The sequence below is a fragment of the Nicotiana tomentosiformis genome, chromosome 12 (assembly GCF_000390325.3).
Source record: "Nicotiana tomentosiformis chromosome 12, ASM39032v3, whole genome shotgun sequence".
NCBI lineage: Eukaryota > Viridiplantae > Streptophyta > Magnoliopsida > Solanales > Solanaceae > Nicotiana > Nicotiana tomentosiformis.
The window spans coordinates 8,998,510-9,012,034 of NC_090823.1; positions in this window are offsets into that span (position 1 = coordinate 8,998,510).

A 13,525-nucleotide genomic window follows, 5' to 3' on the forward strand; every position below is an offset into this window, starting at 1 on the left:
TGAAGTCCGCATATACTCCAGATAAGTCCTTCTCTCTTTCCCCCGAAAGGGATATCTCTTATCTAAATTCATTGTCCATTCTATTATTTGTTGTTCTTTGAATCCCTTTCGGTCTAACTCTGTTCCAAAACTAAGGCAAAGAAGGGATAGCAAAACTGATTTACATGGCTTTCGTTTGATACAAGCTAATATTCAAGAGGCACCCAGCCTTATCAGGGGAATCAAGTCAACCCTGATTGGCCATGGTGGTTGATGCTTTGAAATAAAAAACTATCGAAATGAGGAAATCAAATTGAAAGTGCCTACAAGGCAAAATGAAGTTGAATAGGTTAAGTCCCAAGTGGTTAACCGTTTTGTCAAAGTTTGAAAAGCCAAAGGTTCCCCAATGCTCTGAAATTGAAAGTTTTGGTGGAAAGAAGTCGAAAGTGAAATGCCACAAAGGCAAAATAAAGTTTAAAAGGTTAAGTCCCACGCGGTCAACCGTCATGTAAAAGTTTGAAAAGTCAAAGGCTATCCGAGGCTAGAAATGTAAGTGGTATTCAGGAAACATCTAGTCATAGGTTGAAATCAAAATCAAAAGAAGATGGTCACAAAGCCAAGCTGCCAAATAAATCAAGGCCACACACCAACTACCACTTTTAAAACTCCCAAGTTTTTTTTTTTTTTTTGAAGCAGGAACAAAGCAGTACAGAATGGCGATTCCTAAAGGATGAATGTCACCAAAGGTAAGTTTCCTTAAAATCTCCACTTTCTTTTATTTTTAGCATGCATCACTACTGCTCATACCTCTCATTTTCGTAGCTTAACCCAGGTAGAACCTTTTCGCCTAGGGGGATATAGCTTAGAGTTTCCGGGTAGAAGTACTCTTCGCTCAGGTTGTTTTACATAGCTTAACCCAGGTAGAACCTTTTCGCCTAGGGGGATCCAGCTCATAATTTTCGGGTAGAAGTACTCTTCGCTTAGATTATTTTACGTAGCTTAACCCAGATAGAACCTTTTCGCCTAGGGGGATCCAGCTCATAGTTCCGAGTAGAAGTACTCTTCGCTCAGGATATTTTACGTAGCTTAACCTAGGTAGAACCGTTTTTCCTAGGGGGATCCAGCTCATAGTTCCCGGGTAGAAGTATTCTTCGCTCAAGATGTTTTACGTAGCTTAACCCAGGTAGAACCTTTTTGTCTAGGGGGTCCAGCTCATAGTTTCGGGTAGAACTACTCTTCACCCAAGTTGTTTTACGTAGCTTAACCCAGGTAGAACCTTTTCGCCTAGGGGATCCAGCTCATAGTTGCGGGTATGAGTACTCTTCGCCCAGGCTATTTTTCGTAGCTTAACCTAGGTAGAACCTTTTCGCCTAGGGGGATCCAGCTCATAGTTCCGGATAGAAGTACTCGTCGCTCAGGATGTTTTACTAAGCTTAACCCAGGTAAAACCTTTTCGCCTAGGGGCATCCAGCTCATATTTTCGGGTAGAAGTACTCTTCGCCCAGGCTTGTTTTTCGTAGCTTAACCTAGGTAGAACCTTTTCGCCTAGGGGGATCCAACTCATAGTTCCGGGTAGAAGTACTCTTCGCCCAGACTATTTTTCGTAGCTTAACCCAGGTAGAACCTTTTCGCCTAGGGGGATCCAGCTCATATTTTCGGGTAGAAGTACTCGTCGCTCAAGCTGTTTTTCGTAGCTTAACCCAAGTAGAACCTTTTTGCCTAGGGGGATCCAGCTCATATTTCCGGGTAGAAGTACTCTTCGCCGAGGCTTGTTTTTCGTATCTTAACTCAGGTAGAACCTTTTCGCCTAGGGGGATCTAGTTCATAGTTCCGGATAGAAGTACTCTTCGCACATGATTGTTTTTCGTAGCTTAACCCAGGTAGAACATTTCGCCAAGGGGGATCCAGCTCATAGTTCCGGGTAGAAGTACTCTTCGCTCAGGTTGTTTTTCGTAGCTTAACCCAGGTAGAACATTTTCGCCTAGGGGGATCCAGCTCATAGTTCCGGGTAGAATTACTATTCTCCCAGGATATTTTACGTAGCTTAACCCAGGTAGAACTTTTTCTCATAGGGGGATCCAGCTCATAGTTCCGGGTAGAAGTACTCTTCGCCCATGATGTTTTACATAGCTTAACCCAGGTCGAACCTTTTCGCCAAGGGGGATCCAGCTCATAGTTCCGAGTAGAAGTACTCTTCGCTCATGTTGTTTTACGTAGCTTAACCCATGTAGAACCTTTTCGCCTAGGGGGATCCAGCTTATAGTTCCGGGTAGAAGTACTCTTCGCTCAGGTTGTTTTTCATAGCTTAACCCAGGTAGAACCTTTTCTCCTAGGGGGATCCAGCTCATAGTTCCGGGTTGAAGTACTCTTCGCTCAGGTTGTTTTTCGTAGCTTAACCCAGGTAGAACCTTTTCGCCTAGGGGGATCTATTTTCATTTCAATAATACAGGGAACCAACCCCTGGTTACATTTTTTTTCGTAATACAGGATGCCATCCCCTGGTTACATTTTCTTAATAGTATCAGGGTACACCAATCCCTAGTTGCTTTTCTAATATAGGGTCTACACTCCTTAGTTTCTTTCATTTTAGAAATAGGGTCTCTATTCCATAGTCTCTGTTTTTTTTCGGGATACACCATTCCCGACCTTTTATTGCTTTCAATAAAGAACTAGTTTAGAACTTTGTTACAATAACTCACGAAATTTTCCTAGTGCAAACTGGGGCAGAAATATTTCGCTCGTTTATTTGTTTTGGTGTCTGAGTAGGTTTTACCTCGAGGCACATGGTTCAAGATGGCCAAAAGAAGAAGTCTCAATTCAGAATAAAAGAAAATAAAAAAATAGGTTAATCCAAAATGCAAAAGCAGTTGAAAAGATGTGGAATGCTCAAGACATGACTGAAGCCACGAGCATTGGAGTCCTGTTTTGATTAGAAGAAGCTATAGAACAATGAACTAGCACCTACAGTTAGCAAGCATCAAGGTTTAGCTCAGAGTCTGCATGAAAAACCAGTCAAGACTCAAGATCAAGTTTCAGAAGTCTCATAGATATGAATCTTGTAACTCATAGCTGATAGGCTTGTTTAGTTTCTTTTTTATTATAGCAGGACCGCGGACCGGAGCCTCGACAGAACCTCACTCGACTCCTTAACTCATCATTCCACCATTCTCCTTGAACTAAACGTGACCTGACTCCCCTATAACCCGGGATATGTAGGCTGCCCAAAACAAGGACTCAGTTACACCCTATCTTTTATTTCTTTTCATTTTGAATAACGATTTGGTCAAAAATTAGTTACATGGCTCACCTAGTCTTTGCCTAAAAACTATTCATATTTCCAAGCAAAGAGGGGCAGCTGTGAGCACCTAATTTTTGACTATATTTGAATTTTTACCAACTTCTACTATGTAAATATTTTTAAAAATTTAATATATATTTTTTTAGCTTTGTTACATTTTGTTAATATAGGGTAAGAATTAAAAATAATTTAAAAGGTCAAATTATTACTATTAGTATTCCTTTTATTTTTTATCTTTATTTTAAAATAAAATAAATTAAAAAGAAAACAAAAAAATTTAAAAATAAATTTAATTTTCGAATGGGAATAAAATAAGAGGAAAATTAAAAGAATGGAATAAAAAATTAAAAGTAAAAGTAGGTGGAAATTGATTTTTTTAAAAAGTAAAAGAAAGTGGAAAATTAAAAAAAATAAAAGTAAAAGAATGTGAAAATTTTAAAAAATGAAAAGTAAAAGAAAGATGAAATTAAAAAATAAAAGTAAAGGTAGCTGAAATTATTTTTAAAAAAATTAAAAGAAAGTGAAAATTTAAAAAAGAAAAGTAAAATAAATGGAAATTTAAAAAAGAAAAGTAAAATAAGTGGAAAATAAAAAAAGTAAAGTACAAAAAGTGGGAAATTAAAAAAAATAAAAGTAAAAGAAAGTGGGGAATTATTGTTTTAAAAAAAAATAGAAAGTGAGAATTCTTTTTAATTAAAAAATAATAAAATAAAAAATAAAAAATAAAAAATCTGAAAATAAATCCGATTTTTTTTTATAAATAGAAGATAAATGTGAGGGAGAAGGAGAAAAAAAGAAGGGATGGGGGAATTGAGAGAAATTATTTTTTCTTCTTCTACGCTAAGGGAGTTTCTACTCGTGTCATTCTTTCTTCGTCTTTCTTTCAAACAATCCAGCAAGTCATCACCCAAAACCCAACAAAAATACTTCATATCATCTCTTTTTACATGCCAAAAAGTGGAATCAATAGTCGAGGTCGAGAATTCCGTTGGAGCTCCGTTCACTAGGTTTGATGTTATTCATCGCTTATGCTTGTTCGACGTTTGTTTGAGTTATTGTACATGTTCTTGGAGACTCATTTAATTGAAAATTTTACATTAAAAGTTTATTCTTCCCTATGTTCTTTTTATCTTATTTCATGTGATTTTATTTATTTACCTTTAAACTTTATAAATATTAATGTAAGTTAGTCCTTAAATGCTATATGCTTATCATATTTTTGGAAATATGGTATTCAAACTTGCTTTAAAGTTGGGAAGATTTGGACCCTAATGAGTTTGGGCTTCAATTGTTGGGTTGTAGGGTATTTGTATATGATGGTTTATTTATTCAAATATCTAAAATCATACACTTCTTCCACAAGTAATTCCATAATTCATGGCCTTCACAATAATCTCAAACTTAGGAAAGAAACAAATCATGAATGCGCTAGAATGCTTTAGGCGTACTCATAATTAATTAAATCATCGTGATTATGTATACGTTCGCGTAGCATAATTACGATTCCCAAAACTAAAATCAAGGTATGCGTGCACGTACACGTGACATGATTTTGGCACAATAAACAAGACGGATTCACACACGTGATTCGTTTCAAAGATAACTCCATATTTTAATATAAAAGCGGACAGATAAAATATGGAAACCAATAAATCACAGTTTATCTAAAATTAATTCAAGCCAAGTTGTAGTCAATAAAGCGACCGTGCTAGAACCACGGGACTCGGGGAATGTCTTATACCTTCTCCCCGGTCAATAAAATTCCTTACCCGAATTTTATTTTTGCAGATCAATAATAATAGAGTCAAACCTTCCTTTGACTAGGGATTCAAATAAAAGGTGACTTGGAACATCCAAAAAATCAATTCCAAGTGGCGACTCTGTAAATAAAATAATCCCTATTCAAATTTGTCACTTTAATTGGAAAAACTCTTTAACCCACAATAATCCATAGCACATATATCTTTTATGGGGTAAAAAAGGGTGTGACACTTGTGGAGCGGGCCGAACGCCATGGCAGTATAGATGCATCTATGGATCGTGCCGCACGTCCCTCGGCAGTGTACACGACACTCTGGATCGGTCCGAACAACCTCGACAGAAATCATGCCTAATAATAATAATTACACGATACCTTGACATTCTATTGCAGCTTGTGAAACTAATTGATAAATTGAAAATTATTGAATTTGAAAGAATTATTTATTCCCGCTTGTTAAGAAAATTATTGTTATTCACATAAATCATGTTTATTTAAATATTTTTATTTTAATAATATTGACCCTTAGTGAGTGTCAAAGTCGACCTCTCGTCACTACTTCTTCGAGATTAGACTTGATACTTACTGGGTACACGTTACATACTAATTGCTATACTTGCTGCACTTTTTGTGCAGGATCTGAGACAGGAGTTTTAGGTGGTCCTACCGGAGCGCATCCACGTTACCCCGAGGCCTAGTGGTGAGCTGCCTTTCTGAGTCATTCTGCAGCAACTAGTGCCTCTTCTTGAATTTGTATTCTGCCTCTTCTTGGTTTTATTTAATCAGAATCGTTGGTATTTTTCTTAAATCTTGCAAGTAAAAAGAGTTTAATTACTCGGAAATTTATTAAAAGATGAAATATATGTTTAATTTACTAGTTGGCTTGCCTGACCGTGAGGTTGGGCGCCATCACGACCTATAGGTGAAATTGGATCGTGACACTTTTAGCCATGGCCGACTAGTATGCTTGTGTCCCAAGGTAACGTATATATTTTTATAATGAATTATCAACCCAAAATTGGTGTAACAAAGTGGAAAAATTTATAATTGATGTGGGCAGCTTATTTTTAAGTCATTTTACGACGTTTTATGCAACTTAATTCTAAAACTATATATTTTAAATAAAAACATGAAAGAAAGGGAAAATGAAAGTAAATAAAATAGCCTTGAAAGAGACTAAAGTTCGGTTTGATTGTTTTGCACCGATCCAAATAATATTCCTTATTCTAAAACTTTTTTTAATTATGTATTAATCACTTTCATGCAACTGAGCCTACTAAAATATTGTGCTAAGCTGGTTTGATTGCTACACATATATCTAAACTACGTGTTTTTTTTATAATAAAAAAAAGGAAAAATCGATTTTGTAAATGTTATTTAAAAATTTATTTTAAAAAGGGAGGAAAGGTAATCCAAAATAACAAATAAACCAAATACATAGTCAAATTTATGGATGCGTAAAACTGTAAGACTGTAACAAATAAAACCAAACTTTGCTTATTTAATTTTCTTGCTTTTTCGATTTAAGAAAAAAAATATTTATGTGAAATGATAGTTTAGAGGAAATTCAAGAAAAGATATTTCTTTCGAAATGAAGGAAAACAAATTAAAAAGAAGACAAAATGGTTTTCGTTTTCCTTTTCCCCCTTTTTCCACCTTTTCCATTGACGTAATAGCTTACATGAACATTACCAGTTTCACAACTAGATTACAGCTTCTGATATTGACAACTCGTTCTAATTATACATAAAACCAAAAGAAAATTAGAAGCAAAAGATTTGAATTCAATTGTCTAAAGTGAGAAACAGCTGTGTCATTGTTAAGTCTATGATCTTGACTGAGAGGCGAATGCAGTGTTACGGTATCGGGTTTTAATTTAATATTTTCGACGAAAAAATAAATTTATTGATAAAAATTCATTAAAATTGTAATAGATATATAATCGATATGAACTCATAATTCTAAGATACTTGAGATAATTGTTAGGAATTACTATAAAAGGTTAAATCCATAGAGCTTAAATCTTGAATCCGTATTTATATATCTTGAATTATTATTCGAGTTAGCGAAGCATTGTAATAGCATATTTGGAGATTAAGATATCAAATTATGTCTTTCTAAAGTCCAATCTTTCTTCATCAAGACCAACTTGGAGTACGGTCGAACGCTTCATGATAATCAAATACTTCAAGAAGAAGATCCAAATAATGCTCGACTTTCATGGAGATCAAATATATTCCAGGGAGGTCTGCATCATACTACTTTCAAGAAATACGTTGATCCAGACCTCGAATCACGGAGAAAAATTTAAAGAAAAAAATCAAGGAATAAATAGAATTGTACGCATAAAGATTGGGCAATAATATTATTATTATTTGTTTTTTTCAAAATGCTACTATGCGTTTTCTAACCTAATCTAAGACAACATCGATGTTATACATCCATCACTGCCTAAAGGAATTCTTTGAATTTGCTGTTTTTAGCTTCTTTCTATTAAGAAATAGTAAGCTATAGAACCTTTGATGTATGAGCAACAAAAAATAAATATTGTGCCAAAGAGAGCCAGACAAAACCATTTTTTTTAAAATCATAAGAGTATCTAGTATATAACAATTAGAAAGTTTTGCCAAATACATGCATAATATACATATTAATCATTTTACCTAATTACCAAATAGTAATTAGGTAATTAGGTAACTAGCCCAAAGAATCTTAATAAACTTAATAATGGTAGCCTTAAATAATACTAGGTAATTAGGTAACTAGCCCAAAGAGTATCAATCATAATGTTGCAATTATCTCTTGTCTCAATTAGATGAATCTCAATTATTGTTCAGTCTGAAGTATATAAAAGATTTTTCCTACTTGTCTTGTTTTGCACTCAATCCTAGTTTTTGTGTAAGAGCAGCGTGATAAATTAAATTAGTGGGTTAAAGCCAATTTTTAATAAGAATATGAATTTATACAATAAAATATTAGTATATAATTTTATCTCAATTTATTTATGATGATGTCGTTGAAGCCATCTTGCACCCATCCTCACAAAGACTAAACCCTAAATTTCTAAATCCTGGGGTCGTTTGGCATGAGGAATAAGGTGAGATTAAATTTATACCGTGTTTGGTTGGCGGTATAAATTTATGCTGGGATAAATTTATACCTCCAACCAAACAAGGTATAAATTTAATTCCAGACTTAATCCAGGATATCTCATCTTATCCCACCTTATCCCATCAAATGTGAGATTATTTTATCCCATCTCTCATGTGGTATAAATTAGTCCCGGAATAATTTAGTCTGCATACCAAACGACCCCCCTTTTGGCAGGAGGTATAAGAATAATGCTAAATATGGTGTATTAGCAATGCTGGATTAGTTATGCTGAGATTATTTCTTATCCACTGTTTGGTTTGGTGTATTAAAGCATTGTATAATTTCTTAAATAAAAATTAGTTGTTTACAAAAATACCCTCTACATTCTTTAACTTTGTACACTTTGAAGGATTTACGGGGTAGTTGTGTCTTTGACTATGCTTATGCAAGTATTAAAAATCGTTGCATTAGTAATACCATGGTTTGCTATGTATTAATTATATATAGGATAATACCAAATATGATTTATAAGTAATACAAGTATTAGTTACACATAGGTTGAAAAAATATACCAAACAAAGGATTAGTAATGCACAAGGTTAATGCTTGCATTGTTTTTTTCTAATACCTCCTACCAAATGACTCCTAATATTCAAAGAAATATTCAAGGTTAACACAATATTTTTTAATTTATTATTGCCTAGTAATTTCAAATCTTTACCGCTGAGTAGAATATCAAAAATTGTTCCATACATTTTGAATAGTTTAAATCCATATTTTGAAGGAAAAAAGATTGACTTGGGGCGTGTTTTTAAAATTTTCATTGTCTAGTTATTTCAAATTTTTAACACTATATAGAATTTCAGAATTTTCATATAAATAGTTCAAACTATAATAGGGGAAAGGCTGCCAAAGAGAAAATTAATTAACATGAACAATATTATTAGGTGCCTGCCCTAAAAATTATATCTAACGTGCGAGCTACAGTTGTCACAACATTTAAATATATATCGAACTACTATAATAGCTGAAAAAGGAATTATCAATTAAAACATTTTGAAGGAAATCAGTTAGATCAACTGAGACCCTTCAAATCAGAGGCGGATCCAAGATTTAAATTCTATGAGTTCAATATTTAAGATTTTTAGCATTGAATCTATTATATTTTTAAAGTCATGGATTCATATCTATTATTTCTTATAATTTTAATGAATTTTTACACATAAATTTATGTTTTACCTCGAAAATTATAGATTCAATTGAACCCGTAATTATAACACTATATCAGCCACTGCTTCAAATAACCAAGGCCAGCTCAAACCCAAGCTTTTTGGTTCAGAAAAATTGTAAAAGAGGATGAAATTAATAAAGAGTTTGACCAAAAATGTTACTATGGTTTTTGTTATTCTTCTCATTTATTATGTGTAGTTGAGTAAGTGTTACTTATACTATCAAGGTCGGTGGCATGAGAAAGTTGATCAATGATTAAAGAATATCGTTTCTATGCTAATGATTATTTATAATTGAGATTTATTTATAATTACCTTATAACACGATCGTGTTAAATATTTTCTACACTGTCAATATGACTAACTTACTCTTTCTAGAATATCCTAAGTATGGTTTTATTATGGTTAATTAATATGTAAAGTTATAGGATTTGTGCATATACCAAGTTCGAATTAATATACTTTGTTAGCTGACTACGGACTACTGATTTATAATTTTGTATTTGTATATTCTATTATTTCTTTCTAGCTCGCTGACTCGTTGTTCACTAATTAAAGGATACTATCATAGGTTAAAGCTTAGTGATAGGGCCAGGACTTTCAGGAATGAGATCAAAATATAAAAAAATATTCCTACGAAGAAGCTAATTGAATCAATATATATATATATATATATATATATATATATATATATATATATATATATATGTAAAAAAACAAAATTCATCAAAACTGAATTTTCTCACTTACGAATGAAAGCCATTTTCTAATAATTACGTTACTTGTTCAAATCGACACATAGGCCTCTTTTTTTTTTTTTTTTAATGATTAAGACATCTGAATCTGAATACACGTCTGAATATCAAAATGTGTATTAAGATTAAGACATCCGAATCTGAATACACATCTCAATGTCAAGATGTGTATTAAGATCTGAATACTAAATGATTAACACTGTTTGATTTTTAACATCTGAATGTATAAATTTACGTTTATTTGAAAATTAATAAACATAAAATTCAAATAAAATACTAATTAATCTAATATTACATCAATAAAATATATAGCTTTTTAAAATATGGTAGTTGTTGGTGGTGATGGCTAACGGTAGTACTTGTGAATGCCGACTAAAAATGGTGGTTGGTGGTAGTTTAGGGTAGTGGTAGCTATTATAATTGAGGATGGTGGTGGTGGGTGGTGATATTTAATAATGACGGGCGGTGGTGGTGTTGTTGTGATTGAGAAAGATGGTGGTGGGTGGTGGTAGTTTATAATGATGGGCAGTGCCAGCTGTGGTTGTTGATGCATGGTGATGGGGTGGTTAGTTGTGGTAGTTGAGATGGATGAGTGTTGGTTGTCGTTAATGATAGTGGTGAGAGTGGTGGGGATGGTGGGTGGTAGTAGTCGACAATGGTGGTGGCTATGATTGAGGATGATGGTGGTGGTGGGTGGCATAGTGGTAGTTGCTAATGGTAGGCGGTGGCGGCAGTTAATAATGAATATGGATGATAACATCTTAATGAAATTAAGTCTCTGTTATAGATCTTAATAATACAGACATATTCAGACTCATTAAGTGGTTGTGAAGTAAAAAAAATAAATACACTTAACGATTAAAATCTGAATAATTAAGATTCGGACTTTGAAAACAAACGCACTTAATGTCTGTGATCTGAATGATTAAGATTCAGACCTCCATTAAGTGCAAACAAATGAGGCCTTAGACATTATTTTCAATCATTAATACTCATAAATTTTATCAGAACACTATCTTTTTTTTTTAATATATATTACTTTTAAAAATATTTTTTACTCAATAAGCAAAAATAAAAAACTAAAAAATATTTGACTTTCATTATGACCACAAATTTCCTTCAAGGTTTAGACCTCTCAAAGGGTGACCACAGACAGAAAGTCAGAAATGGCAACAGAAATAGAGAAGGCAAATACAATGGGCACAACTGCACAAGTCAAACACATCATTCCTTAATTGCAAACTCGTGTTAAAATACAGAATTAAATGCCGTACTAATAAGTGCAAATTGTGCAATATGGAATTCTATAGTTTCTGTTGTCTTGTCCAACAATGATTGTTCTGGCAATTTTGTTCTTCAGCTAGTTAATTAGGGCGAGTCGTCTTTGTGTGATCTATAGGTTACGGGTTTGAGCCGTGGAAGCAATCACTAATACTTACATTAGGGTAGGTTGTCTATATCACACCCCTTAGGGTACGGCCTTTCCCGAACCCTATGTGAATGCGAGACGCTTTGTGCACCGAACTGCCCTATAACTATGGGCGAGTTAGAGTACTGGTCATAGTAAATTCTCCCTTTATTTTTTGGATTACCTTATTAGGCTTTATATAAAAGCAACCTATTTAAGTCAATTTTTATCTAATAATATAAACTATTTAACATTATCGTTGGACAAAACTTGTGTATCTAGTCGAATACCATGACAAGTACACTACCTTCCTAGCCACTTTCTAGTTTCCATCAGTATTCAAAAGTCAACTATCCAAATCAATCTTGAATATAACTATTCTTTTCCAAAGAAAATCTTCTCTATTTACCTCCACATTTAGTGCTCTATATTTGGTCCCACTACCCATACATGCATATCCTTCGAACCCACTCCATTTTTTAATAATAATGATGTCTCGGTCAGTTTGTACGCACCTCTATTTTTTTGGGTATTTACTATTTCCACTGGTCTAGATAACATATAATTAAGGGGAAGCCTTGGAGCAACGGTTAAATTGTCTCTGTGTAACATATATGTCACGAGTTCAAGTTGTGGAATCAGTCACTAATGCTTGCATCAGGATATGCGGCCTACATAACGCCCCTTGGGGTGCGGTCCTTCCTTGAATAAACGATTAAGTTGTCTCAGTGTGACCTATATATTATGGGTTCGAGCCGTGGAATCAGCCACTAATGCTTGTATCAGGATATTCTGCTTACAGCACATCCCTTGGGATGCGACTTTTTTTTGAATCCTGTATGAATGTGGGATAATTTGTATAACAGGCTACCCTTTAGGTACCGAATAACTTTGTCCATTAAAATTTTGACAAAAAAATAAATAAAAAATTTACCTAATATTTTCTTATACTTTTAAAGTTTATATCAACTTCATCGACTGTTTGGCCACACCATTTGGAGCATTCTTTTAACATCCATTTGCTACTCAATAAAACCTGTTTTTGTGATGTAAATCCCACTTACAATTTTTATTCATATTTATGTGACTAACATTTATGCACGTATGCTTAGTTTTGTATTACGTCCGACCTATTAGTCTACATCTGTTTCAATCCTATAAATTTTATTATTCAAATTCAAATTGTTAATCACCAATTTGACTTACTATTGTTTATTTTAATCCTTTTGCATTTTTGTCTCAATAAGGTCATTCACATATTTCTTAGCTGTGGGGTCTTGAAAATCATGTCCATGAAGTCATGATTAACTAACTATCTTAAATTCTATCAATAAGTCGGTCACGTTTCTTACAAGTTGCAAGTTTTAATCCGTGTTTAGCTTATTCTTAATCAGAACTTATCAAATCAATTCAAGGATTTGAATTTTTTAAAGGGATTTTTACCCTCTTATACGTTATTTGATACCTTATTTTCCTCCCTACTCAAATTTTAATTTAATTACATGGTCATATACAATTTATCAATTATATACAAATAAGATTTAAATGAGTATCCCTTTATACTATGAACTAAATACGGAATATCAGTTATTTCCTTATCCCTTTATACTTGCTCACTCTCACTTTCTGTCTCTCTCTCACTATCTCTCTCTCTCTTTGTCTCTCTACCAAATTTTTCTTCATTTGATGTTCTTTTGTTTTTTATGCTTTCTAGTTGTATAGAGTTTTAATGAAATTCACCAGTGGATTTCAATCGTTTTAACTTAGCAATTTCTTTTCATGTTGCACAATTGGTGTTCAAATTGAAATTGTCAATCAATAAATTTTGAAGGTGTTTCACTCTCCACCATTGACAACCATTAAAAAGTTTTAAAGCTTTGAAATCGAATTTGGGTTTTCAAAAATCATTATTTGTTTGGATTGAGTGTTATTGCAAACAATTAAAAATATTGTTTGGAGTTTATATCTCAATTTTGAGGGTGTTTTGGTGAAGATTAGACTTGA